The sequence below is a fragment of the Habropoda laboriosa genome, unplaced genomic scaffold, assembly GCF_001263275.1.
Source record: "Habropoda laboriosa isolate 0110345459 unplaced genomic scaffold, ASM126327v1 scaffold2, whole genome shotgun sequence".
In the NCBI taxonomy this organism is placed as follows: Eukaryota; Metazoa; Arthropoda; class Insecta; order Hymenoptera; family Apidae; genus Habropoda; species Habropoda laboriosa.
In genome coordinates, this window is record NW_017100190.1 from 3,194,595 (window position 1) to 3,208,286 (window position 13,692).

Genomic DNA, 13,692 nt, shown 5'->3' on the forward strand with positions numbered 1-13,692 from the left:
GTATATTATTGTACTACTTGATATATCGCATTAAAGAACATTACATTTACTTGTACATCCGTATCAGCTGATTGATTTTCGAGTGAACGTTTCGTGGATCGATTTCTGGATAGATATTCCTCTTTCATAAACTTGTCTCGTTATCTCCGATCATTTCTCTATTTCCAATCGTACTTCGCGCATCGACATTGCGATCGAGATATTTTTTCACGGATATTCATCACACGTTTTTGTACGTTGCTCGTTAATAACGATCCTCCAATCGATCCACGGAATCGACGTAACGATCTTATATATATATATAAATTATAATGTAATTGGGCCTGGTCGCCCGATCGAGAGAAATGAAACACACTACGCTAGATACGTATAACATATACATATAAATATATTATATACACACACGTCTAGTTATTAAATTAATACTCCATTGGTTGTGATTTACAAAAAGTATAGCAATACAGGAGCTCGAGTAGCCGCGAGCCGAATCGCGCCGCGGAGCTTCCCTCTCCCCGACGAATTTATTAGATTAAAAAACAATGCGCGAGAATGTTCGTCACGAGTAACGTAACAACGTTCTCCACGAAGCGTGTTCGTTCCTCTGAAAATTATCCCTACCGACGGGTGCTTCTCGTGGCAACCCGATCGGGATAATTGAAGAGGTTCTCCGTTCGTTTAAACGTCGCCATCTGTCTAACATGCGTGTATACATTTCGTTGGTTTCGTTGTGTGTGGATCAGCCGGAAATCAGTAGGGGGAGGAAAAAAGGGAGAAATATTCTTGGAAAAAATAAAGCAAAGTAATGCAGCGTGTCCGTTAATTCACGGTGACGGAAATTAGCCAGGGACATCGTGTGTGGCTATACCACGCTCAACACACTAAATCAACGGAAAAATATTTTCGTTCGGCTTTCGCCCGATGTTAATTAAATTCACGCGAGAGCACGAGGCTGACGGAATAAATCGTTAACGAAGTTATACGTTTCACGTATATATATATATGTAAAAAATTTAGTGGAATTTTGTCGAAATTTAGCAGCGTGTTCTTTCAATGGCCCTTCCTTGCTGGCAGTTCTGTTTGATAAATTTCCGGCCGTTCATTATCGTCGATGTTGTTCGTTAATCCCCCGAACGGGGAACGGAGAAACGAAATAGAGAGGAAAAAACGTTTCCTTGAATCGGTGTCCTCGAGTATAACGATCAAATTGGTCCTCGATCGCACGAACGCACAAGAACAATCGTGCACTCGGCTCGCGACGTTCCTGCGTCCGCGTGAATCATCTCTCTTAATTAACAGACACTTTTCGCGAACGTTTCAACGAACTTTAAACACCAATGGCGCGTGTTCGTTGATTTAATATTCAATCGAACTGTCGCCATTGGTTCTTTTTTCTCCTCTCGTCTTCGAGGAACGTTAATATTTCAAGGTAAGGGAGGAAACGCTCCGATCGCGTCACGGATGCGCGGACCGTCGAGTGTTCATGTGAGCCTGCCGCTTGAGTGTGTAAATATTCAAATAAAATTAAACGAAGAAGAAAAACAACAAAGCGAGAAATCCATTCGTTTGTATACGTGCGAGTAGTATACCTGGCGCATGTAGCGTGTGAATGATAAATTTGTTCCACTTTATTCAGCAAGCGACTGTCGATCGTCTCCGCCAACCAACGGGGACACACGAAATTTTTACGTAGAACTACGATTATATTTTTCTTTCTTCCATCCTCCATGGTTAATCGTCCTTTCTTACTTTTAATTTTAAAAAAATGTGGGAGGGGAGAAATAAAAAGAAAGCGTGTAAAAAAGACACAAAAGCTGGTTACATCGCGAGCGAAAAATCTCTCCCTTTCTCGAGTGTGCAACCTCAATATCGCAAAGTGCCCTTCGCGGAAGAATCACTTTAATTATTTCCCAGCCCGGGAACCCCGCGTCTCTGATTTCTATATTTCGCGTTTCATGCGAATTAACCCACCACTATCGCCGGCAACGGTAACAGCAACAGGCCACCTGTATCACCGCACACTCGTCCAATTTCACGACCTTTAGAGCTTCCGTTTCGACGCACACGTTTCTTCAACAAACACGCCGCACTACCTTTCTCGACGGTTTAGGTCGAAGCTTAATCCGCCAGGCCGTTTCTTCCGCGCCTTTGTTCCACGATAAACGACCGACTCGATTAAGTTCTCTCTTATCTAACGCTTATCCGCGCGGATCTGGTTCGTCGTTCTATCGAACGAGAAAGCACCGTCTCTGAGACGCGTGCGTTTCTTCGAAAGTTGGAGGAATCTCGAGATACACACGCGGTGTCTGTGATTATTTCGAGGACGAACTTGGGACACACTTCTCACGAGGGTAGAAATAAAACGATATTTTTAATTACTTCGTTCCGCGTTCCTGGGACTTTTTAATTACACGCCGTGTTTCTTCGAACGAGATAGCCGCGACGTGGGTCGTTGCACGAAGGTTGTCCGCGAAGGAGTGGCAGTTCTATTTCGAAATTTCGTGTATCCGCCGTCACGGTGGACAAAAATGTGAGGAAGAAGTGAAAAGAAAGTAAAGCAACAACAATGGCAGAATGAAAAAAAAGGAAATATATATACGCACACACGTACACAGAGATACAGCGGTGTGTACCAGTAAAATGTGGAAACCCTTTTTCGAATGTGATTAATCTCCTGAAAGCACCACCCCCGTTCTCTAGAGCTCGCGCACTTCAGCACACACACACACAGACAGACACACAAAGCGCATCGAATGGCCATTCGAAAAATGAAACTGAAGGTAGCCGTGCTCCGGTTGTTCAAGCTTTCGATGGAGCCAGCCAGCGCGCGCACACACACGATACAACGTGATTTTCATCACACACGTTGAAGATTTCGGCTTGGCTGAAAGCAAACGAACAAAGTGTATTTTTTCTTTTCACGTTTCACCAACTTTTATGTATATGCTTTCCCGATAGGAATTCATTGGCTAAATTATATTTTGATATTCGGTGTAAAGGTATTTATTTTGACGCGTGATAACGTCGATTGTGCCACTCTCTCTCTCTCTCTGTCGAACGTGTATCGACAGACGGGAAATATAGGTTCGAGTGGATTGGATGTTCGAAAATGTGCGCGTAATAATCACGGTTCTGGCGAGACAATAGCTAGCAATCCGCGACAAAACAACGCGTGTACCGTTCGTTTCGTATAATCCGGCGATTTGAATAATCGCGCGGCGAAACGAGAGGGGTGAGATTCCATTCGCGGTCAGCTTTCGCTTAAGTATACGCAGAGAGGTTCGAGGATGTTTTCGGTTAGACGACACCGGATGATCGATCGAACCAGCGAAAAGTCGGTTAACGCGTCTAATACCGCGGAGAGAGATTTTTACGGCGCAATCGAGGCTTTACTGCAATTTTATTCGAGGCAACCCCGGCACATCGACGGTTTCGCGCGTCATACGCCACGCTCGCTCTCTGAATCACCGACAAATCTTCCATCGGAATTGCAGGAGCTTTCAATTCCTAGCGCAACGCTTTCCTCACAATTGCCCGCGTGCAACTTGGTCAACGGCGAGAGAGGTTTTTCTCCTTTTGTCAGTGAGAATAAAAGGCGTGGAGATTGCTCTGACGCGTCAAAATCGCCGACCAACGAATTGCTAGTTTTTCGTTAATTCGATGAAAAATTGTTTGCACTACGAACCCTTGATAAATCTGTTAAACTGTCTCGATAGAGTTAATTCTATGTTAAGATGAGTAACGATATACCAACAAAAAAAAAAAGAAGAGGAAAAATTTGAAATCAGAAATTGTACAAATCAACGACAATTCTTCCCCCTCTAATCATTAACCCTAGAGCGGTCTTCGGGTCTTTTTTGACCCACCTGCCTTTTTATATTTTTAGTCATTTTTGCTGTTATCAAGTGTACGTTCCTTAACATTATTTTAAACGTTTATCGTCTAGGTTCGTATGTCGCGTTAGAAAGAAAAATGATTACACATAAGGTCTTAGGTCCTTTTTCACCCAAAAGCCTTAAGTGTACAGCCGAAACGAAGAACGCACTAGGGTTAAGAAAATATCGTTCGGCGAATCGACAGATGACTAAAAAGTGCTTCGCCCACGTGTGCCAGACAGCGAGCCAGCCAGCCAGCCAACCCTCCACCCTCGTTCCATCCGCAACTTGTTGAGTAGCTTAAACCCGCGAATTCCCGAACCACCGTTTGCCTTCCTTCGGCGAGTTAATCTGTTTGTGGCCAATCAAACGGTTAAAGAGCATCCGAATAATTGAGTCAGCCGGTGTGTTACTTTGGCGCAGGCAAATTTATCGATTCGCGCGCGACCTCGTCGACGTTCCGTCATTTTTAACCAAGACAGAGGAGAGACAGGCTGGTTGGGTAATTCCGCGAAACTTCATTTCGTCGGCTTTTGCCGGGACGACGCTGGAAAACGAGCCACCGGGAACAAGATTAACGCGGAGGAAACACTTTTCTTACAGCGAAGGTTCAAACAAGTCCGGCGCGGTTAAGTTGATTCACTTTGTTTATTCTTCCTATCCGTCCCGGACGCAGAAAGCTCTGCTGCCACAGTGAAAAGCCACCGAAAAATTTCTCTCTCTTCTTCCTCTTCTCGAGATCTATTTTTGCACACGGTGTGTGCACGCGCGAGATACGACGTCGAGAACTACCCGGAGAGGGGTGAAAAAAAAGAGAGAGAAAACAAACTGGAAATATGCATAGAGATGGGCAGAGTGGTTCGATGAAAAATACATGAGAGGAACCCCTCCATGGAGAAGTTCGTTACCCGAGGTAAGTTGTAAAATCCACGCGAGCCGTCTGTCCGCTAATGTCCCTGATTAATGTTTTATGCATCGCGGGCCCCGCTTATTTTTCGCGAGCTTTCCACTTGAGAATCACTTCTGCTCGTTGGCGGATGATTGAAAACGGTCCAATTTAACTTTTCCACTTCCGAATTATTACTACTTCTTCGTGGATTCTTCCCCGTTCGAGAGGAACGTCTCTTATAAGTTCAATTCAATTAACGGGACACCGAGAGACTTTATATTAAGGACTGACCAATGTAAACAGCGAAAACTTGGAGTTCTTCTTGCTGTCTCGATCTCATCCGCTCGGGGAATCTGCGAATCGTCGATGACCCAAGCGACGTTTCACCCTTGTATTTATTCGAAACGAATTTTTCATGAAAAAATAAAACTTTGAAACTTTAACTCGACAAACAGCTGTATAACGCGGAAGAGACTTTGATAAGTACTCGAGAATTTTTTCAGATCTCACGAAAGCCTGGAACAGTTAAGAGATTAAGCTTGTTTATACGTAAACGACCCAGTTTTCTCAGGGAGGGTTAGATTATCGCAATTTCTTCCTCGAGAAGACGAACGTTAAATTAACGCAGCGAGATATTAAAGCATTCGATAAATTGACGAACAGATGTAGCGTAGACTTTACGAGTATTTTTTCCCCCACCACTGCTTCATTCTTCCAGCTTCGTTCACATTTACACACGAGAGAATTCATGCATAATACAGAGCGCACATTGCACTCGTCTCTCCGGGGAGCACGTGGAACCTTTGCAATTCCAACCTCCGAAAGATAATTGCAGATGCCAGTCCGTTGTTCGGGAGAGTGATCCTGTTTGTCACAAAGGGACCCCGAGGAACCCTAAAGTAGCCGGCCGGGTATATATATGTATACTTCGCCCGGGTCCTTAATAGCTCTCGAGAAAACAGCTCGCATATACCACCTTACGTGCCTCTAGAACGGTGCAAGTGTCTCTTGTACAAACGAAGAAGTCGTGCAAAAAGTACAGCGACCCTCTTGAAAGCCACTTGTTAAGACTGACTCAAAATATACACGCAACATTCTTCCAACTGTTCTTTCTAGGAGCACAAAGACACTTGCGTACCGGGTGTCCGGTGAGGAATTCAACGAAATTGTTCTAAACTAAAAATTTCATACACTTTGGTGTGGAATTCAACAAACTTGTCATTCTAAACGAAAAATGTCATATAGACTCCGGTGTGAAATTTAACGAATTTCGCTTAGAGCACAAAATGTCATATACGCTCCGGTGTGGAATTCAACAAATTTCATTTAGAGCACAAAATGTATACGCTTCGGTGTGGAATTCAACAAATTTCATTTAGGGCTACAAATGTCGTATAAACTTTGGCGTGAAACTCGACAAATTTCGTTTACAGCAAAAAATGTCATAGGTCTCATTTGTTACCATTTAGCTCCACTCCTGAGGATAGCATAAAAAAGGCTTAATCTCGGGAACGAAAGGAGCGAGGCCTATAGTGCATACCACATTTTTTGTTCAGAATCACCTGCTTAAGACGCAGGCAAAGTTGAATTTCTCACAGGACACCCGATATATTTCTATAGTAAATCCTCGAAATACAGCACTGAGAGTCGTACACTGTATTTCGTTTTAGGACTCCGCACGATAAAAGAATGGCGACTTGTGACTAATTAGGGTTAGCATTTGAGAGAAAAGGTACCACGAATTCCACTTGAGAGCCAAATTCATCGGTGTATACACGGTATTGAGAAAAAGGGTAGAAAGAGAAAAGGTACCACGAATTCCACTTGAGAGCCAAATTCATCGGTGTATACACGGTATTGAGAGTGCTAGTAGAGAGTTGGACCCACAATTTCAGAGTGAAAATCGCATAAGTATATACATCGACACTGATCCGAGAATTTTTCTCTATATAATAAGTTGGTGAATTAGCTCTGAGCCAATAGGCACAACTTTTACCAAGGCAAAAATAGTATAAAAAAATTTTTTTTTAAAAAAGCATAAGTACATCGACACTGGACGAAGAAATCTCTTCTTACGACCCTCGCTGAGGTTTCAGGTCCTCGAGTGGCCATATTTCCCTCAATTTCGTTGCGCTGACACTTGAAACAAATTTACTTTGCCTCTCGGTGACTTTAAAACCGCTCTACATCGTAGCTCGTATACCATCTTGATATTCGAACACTTCGGAGCGGCCAGTCATCGTTTCCCGTAAAGTTGCATAATCGTAGAATCACGTGCCGGTGTGGCACGATCGGTCGGATCGCGAATACGAACATTGGGCATCGGTTCTACAAGTGCCACGCGAACTGTAGACGACGGTGAACGTGCAAATCGCGATAGGAGAACGGCCGTGCACTTTTCTGCCGCCACTTTCTCGCGCTGCAGTTTCCGTAATGAAACTTTTGCCCGAGATCTAGATAGGTGCGTGGCTGCTCTTTCATTTTCGTTACCACTGGTCGTTGCTGTAATGCCCATTCAAAGTACACCAGCAATGTTCCCCGTTTCGATGGCTCTCTTTCCTCGTTCAACCGCTGTTTTTTCAATCGTTCAAGCCTCTACAACGAATATTCATTTTTTTCATTATCTTTCACACTGTCATTTCCGTCCCTTTGATCGTTCGTTTTCGCAAACGTCGCAGATCTAGCTGTTACCGTTAATTTTCTAAAAGAAAAAGAAACCTACTTTGGGAACCACTGTAACGTGGCAACAAATAACCGATACAAGGGTGAATTAAAGCACGAGAAGTAGCGATAAAGCTGCGTTTATCTGAACACCGGTTTCCAAAGCACTCGCGGCGTGGCGTGAAGAGTGTAAAAATTGATCGCGCCGCGATACTAGTTTATTAAATTCTTTTGATGCACGTGTACGCGTGGTCGATGCTCGCGCTATCGTTAGATCCTATCTCCGTTGAAATTCATAGGCAAAACTAATACCTATTAAAAATCAACAATTATCCTCTAGTGTTCCCTATATCTATACGTACATACGTGAAATAAAAAAAAGAAAGGAACGACGTTACGGTTTCACGATAAATTCGATAGGATAGTTCACTGGATGGGCGCGCGAGTACTTTGGAAATTCAAATGTTCGATTTGCATCGTGATCGTTCGAGGAATACAGAAACAACCCCTTCTGTACATATATACATACGTATATATAGTTTGATTCTTGAAGCGCAAACGGAACGAATATATATAACCGCGTCGAAATTGATTATACCGGTTGTAAATTGTTGCGGTGGAGCACGAAACTGGGAAACACTTTGCGAATCGAATTACCAGCCGAATGGTATTATTAAATACTTCGGATTCACGCGGTCCCTATAGCGGTGTACCAAGAATGTTAGGACGAACATTATGCTGCCTGGACGGGCTTAAGTCGCCTTGCAGCCCAATCAAACTGGTAGTTTCGGTGCATTTCGATCGCTTATTGTCCGCGTTGCCTCACTCTAATGGATCCGGTTGGAAAATAGTTGTCCGTTTATTCGTGAATTCCTACGGAGAAATGATCAATCATTCTCAAATAGAGTCGCCCGGCGGTAACACACGAAACTTAATATTGAACACGGTAGGAAATCGTCTGAAGCAATTTCGGTGGTTGAAATTTCGCGAAATATTTTCTATCCCTCTGGTGGAACTTGTGTGTAATCGACGTTAATCGTAAGGGTGGAACGCGTGCACGTTCGGAAATAAATCGACGATAATGACGGTCTTTATTTCCATAATTGTTACGGGGAATAAGCGTGCCACTACTACTAACGGTGTTTGATACTCGCCGTGATATCGGATTCCCCGGGAGAACACGATTTCCGCTTGGAATTATGCAACGTTCGCAAATCATCTCGATAAGAGGGCATTCCTTTCGAACGATATCGTGGAGATTTTTCTGGAATTTGTGACATTTGCGAGAATTTGTGAAATAATTAGAGTTTGTTAGGAAAATGAATAAAATGGAATTTTGACTATCCTCGCGCGATCTTTCTTTTCACTGTATAGTCCTTTTTACTTTCGAGTATTACCCCAGACACTCTGGGTTTTCCTCGTGACCGTTAAAACGAACTTAACTCTTGTATTAATGGTCACAATTGTCTACTTTATCGTCCAGTCTTAGCAGCTTTCTGACAAGAAAATTCTAAACTTGAAGCAAACATAGGAAATGTGCGAAGTAACAACGATCCAGATATTCAGATCTTTTATCGTGAAGATCAAATATTCTAAATGAGAAAATGTGCGAAAAACTAACTCGCTTCCTCCAAACCTCGCGAAAAGGACCTGCTCCCTACCTGAGCTTTTATTGCCCTTTCTCTACCTTTAATTTCCACGCAAATTCGAATTGTCACTGAACCTACCTGTTGTCGTTACAAATTAACAGCACCAAAAAACCCAACAGAAGGGAGCAGCGCCCTTTCAACAATATCCTACGCACGCAGGATGAAAACAGCGTTGCATAACAGGTGCCATAATAGCATTCACCGCGTGACAAAAAAAAAGGGGGAATTAAATTCGAGGAAAGTTATTCACTTTCGCGACGCACGTTGTAAAAAGCACGGGGAATTTCCACAGGTCGCCCAACTGAACCGCGGTGCTTTGTTTGTGCTTTCCCTAAATTCGCAGTGTTACGGGGAAAATTTTCACAAAGCGCCGCCAGTGCGTATATTCAATTTCCACGGACCTGCTAACTATATTTGACTCGACGTCAACTGTCGCGTGTCGACTATTTTTTTGCCCCACTTTAAACAGACTTTACGCGGAAATTCTTTGTGCTGTAACAGGTATAGGAAGGGGCCAAACAGGGAAAAGCTACGATGGAACGTTTCGGGGGCTTATTTTCTTTCTTTTTTCTCCCGTCTCGACTGTACGTGGGGTGGCACTTCACCGTAGATGAGTTTGCATGAATTTCCGCGGTACGCCGCACAAAAAGGCGCGCGATTAAAAGAATTACACATCCCGAGATGGTAAAAAGCCAACGTTCGTACTCTGGCGGAAAGCGAAATTCATCGTGTTCCCCGTGTTCCAATTAACTTAACGATTTCAATTAGAGCGCCGGGGAGCGCGTCGAAGTGGCGAACGATCGGGGAACATTATTATACCCCCGGTAGCAAAGTATTACGCCACGGGCCCGCTCGCAAACTTGTTTAATGCGAAGTGGTCAGACAAATGGGAGCACGGGAGGCGATATTAGGGCAGTAGACTACGCCTGGCCTGAGCAACGATCCTGCGGCGAGGAATTCTGTGTGAATGTAATAGTGATTGCGCGGTCTCGGAGTGAGAATTATGCTCGGAAGGTATTTAAGTCGTTATTTCGCGATCAATTTCTGAACTCTCTGTAGCGAGGAATGGAGTACGGGAAGGAAGAATTTAGCAGCGGGAGATGGACTCTTGTTCGGAGCAAAGAAAACCGAGAACAAGTTGGAGAAATATTTCTTACAGTGTCTCTAGGGTGTCTCTTTTCAATCAGTTCGCGTAGTTGTCTCTGGAAGTATTCGTTACTCGAAAAATCTTTTACGTAGAAGTTACTTAAAGGGTACCATTTGAAGTAAGGAGAAAATTAATTGGGATATTGGCAATTTTAGAGTCTAGTACGAAGTGCCTTAGCGACAATTATTTAGAATAATTGTTGTGGGGGTTTGAAAACATTGTCAGAGGCACTATTCTTTAAATTGAATGGTATTTCAACCGGAGGAACGTTAGAAATCGCGTAGTTTTTTATTGGAAGAGTTTTATTTGGGAGTTCTGGGAAGAAAGCCAGAGGGACTGCTTTGGTCGGTCCTGCTCAGTCAGATTTCAAAGAGGAAGGATCGAGAGCATCGTGAAGAGCACCGTCAGGAACGAAGTGTTACGAGGTTAGTTGATTTTTCAAACAGAAAATCTTCGAATTTTTTGCTTTTAATAATGGTTATTGTAAATTAGAGCATAATTGTGTGTAGTACGCAGTTTAAAAGTGATACTTGTAATAAATTTTTAATTATTTCAACTTTACTAATAGTGTACATGGTAAAATAAAGTTTCTGCTTCATTTTCAAGTACTTTGACTGTAGAGTAATTAGTGTTTTTTGTTAAATAACAATTTAGATGGTAGTTTATAATTATTGAAAGTGTAAAATAAAACTGTAGCATACTTTAACTTGATAAAACAGCACGATTTATTAGTTTCGCGTTGAATTAACACTTGCATGCGGTAGATTAGTTAGAAATTGTTTATAACTTTTATTGAAAATTGAAAAATTAATGCTCTTTTCATGTGCATCACAGACGGAACGTTTAGGCCACCACAGGAATCAAGGGAAGGACTTGCGAGCAAGAGGAAACATCAAGAAATGCAATTATTTAAGAAAAAATGAATTATTTATTGTAAGATAAGAGTACAAAATGTATTTTACAAAAGGTTACAATATACCAGTATTGTTTTACAGCATTTTACAGTCTATTTATTGCTCCCTTACGCTCCAAATCTATTTGTTCTTGCAATAAACCCATTGTTTAAACAATTTTCCGTTGCAAAAGTCGATAAATTAATAGCAGAAACCATCAGGAATTCATTTCCATCGAAAAAAATGGAAAAATCCCGAAATTCGAGCGAAAACTACGAAAATTAGAGAAACTTTTCGAAAATCGCGCGAATATACTCGTTCGGTGCTAAAGTCTTCGAGAATTCCTGGAATTCACGTCATTTCTCGGAAATGACGAAATTTCCGAGAATCGAGTCACTGTTTCCATCGAAAAAAATGGAAAAATCCCGAAATTCGAGCGAGAACTACGAAAATTAGAGAAACTTTTCGAAAATCGCGCGAATGTACTCGTTCGGTGCTAAAGTCCTCGAGAATTCCTGGAATTCACGTCATTTCTCGGAAATGACGAAATTTCCGAGAATCGAGTCACTTCCAGGAATCGACCTCCTATCGTATCATGTTCGCCTATTAGAAAGTCGATTTTCAGCCAAAGGGTCGTCGAAAATTTCAGTCCTCGAGAATTCCTGGAATTCACGTCATTTCTCGGAAATGACGAAATTTCCAAGAATCGAGGCGATTCCAAGAATTGACCACTGGGCCTTCGAAAGTTTCAGTCCTCGAGAATTCCTGGAATTCACGTCATTTCTCGGAATGACGAAATTTCCGAGAATCGAGTCACTTCCAGGAAGTGACCTCCTGTCGCATCATGTTCGCCTATTAGAAAGTCGATTTTCAGCCAAAGGGTCGTCGAAAATTTCAGTCCTCGAGAATTCCTGGAATTCACGTCATTTCTCGGAATGACGAAATTTCCGAGAATCGAGTCACTTCCAAGAATTGACCACTGGGCCTTCGAAAGTTTCAGTTCTCGAGAATTCCTGGAATTCACGTCATTTCTCGGAAATGACCAAATTTCCGAGAATCGAGTCACTTCCAAGAATTGACCAATGGGCCTTCGAAAGTTTCAGTTCTCGAGAATTCCTGGAATTCACGTCATTTCTCGGAAATGACGAAATTTCCCAGAATCGAGTCACTTCCAGGAAGTGACCTCCTGTCGCATCATGTTCGCCTATTAGAAAGTCACTATTTGGCCAAAAATTTTCGAAAATCGAAAATCGTGACTTTGTATTAGGCGAATATGACGTGACAGGAAGTCGCTTCTTGGAATCGCCTCGATTCTTGGAAATTTCGTCATTTCCGAGAAATGACGAAAATTCCAGGAATTCTCGAGAACTGAAACTTTCGAAGGCCCATTGGTCAATTCTTGGAATCGCCTCGATTCTTGGAAATTTCGTCATTTCCGAGAAATGACGTAAATTCCAGGAATTCTCGAGGACTTTAGCACCGAACGAGTATATTCGCGCGATTTTCAAAATCTTTCCTTAATTTCCGTAGTTTTCGCTCGAATTTCGAGATTTTTTCGATTTTTTTTTATATGTACACCTTGCTGGCGGTTTCCCGGACATTGTTTAGTCAATTTTGCAATGAAATATTGTTTAAACAATGAGTTATTTGCAAAAGGAAGTGGAATTAGTATATCAGGGAGAAGTAAATAGACTGTAAAATGCTGTAAAACAATACTGGTATATTGTAACATTTTGTAAAATACATTTTGTACAATAATTTTACAATAAATAATCGATTTATTAACAAATAATTGCATTTCTTCAGTTTTCCTGATGTTCAAGTCCTTTCCTCGATTTCTAGGGTGTCCCGGATGGTCCATCTGTAATTCATACGCAAAGAACATTAATTTTTCTAATTGTTGATAAAAGTTATAAACAATTTCTAACCAATCTACCGCATGCAATTGTTTAATTCAAAGGAAAATTAACGTATCTAGCTGTTTTATCGAGTTGAAACGTACGAAAATATTATTTCAGGCTTACAATAATTATAAACAATCGTGTAAATTGTTATTTAACAGGAAATACTAATTGTTCTATAGTCAAAATACTTAAAAATGAAGTAGAAATTTGATTTTATTAGTGATCCTTAGAATAATCAGTGTTTCTGGTTAAATAACAATTTAAATTTCTATTTAAACGAGAGTTTGAACTTTCAGGCCACCACAGGAATCAAGGAGAGGATTTCGACCTCGGGAAAAACGAAGAAATGCAATTACTTATCAACAAATCGCTTGTTTGTTGTAAGATAACTGTACAAAATATATTTTACACGATATTACAATATACCCGTATTGTTTTACAGCATTTTACAGTCTATTCGTTTCACCCTTAACCGCCACACTCACTTCCTTTTGCGAAACACTCATCCCTTAAATAACATTTCATTACAAAGTAAAATAAACTAAGTCCGGTATCGTTAGGAACGCGTAATAATCGTAAAAGCCCCGAAATTCGAGCGAAAAAGTTGCTCAGAAATAGCGTCGACGATGTACACTCTTTAAACACTTGTTGGAAGAAGTTGCAACCGATGATACGAA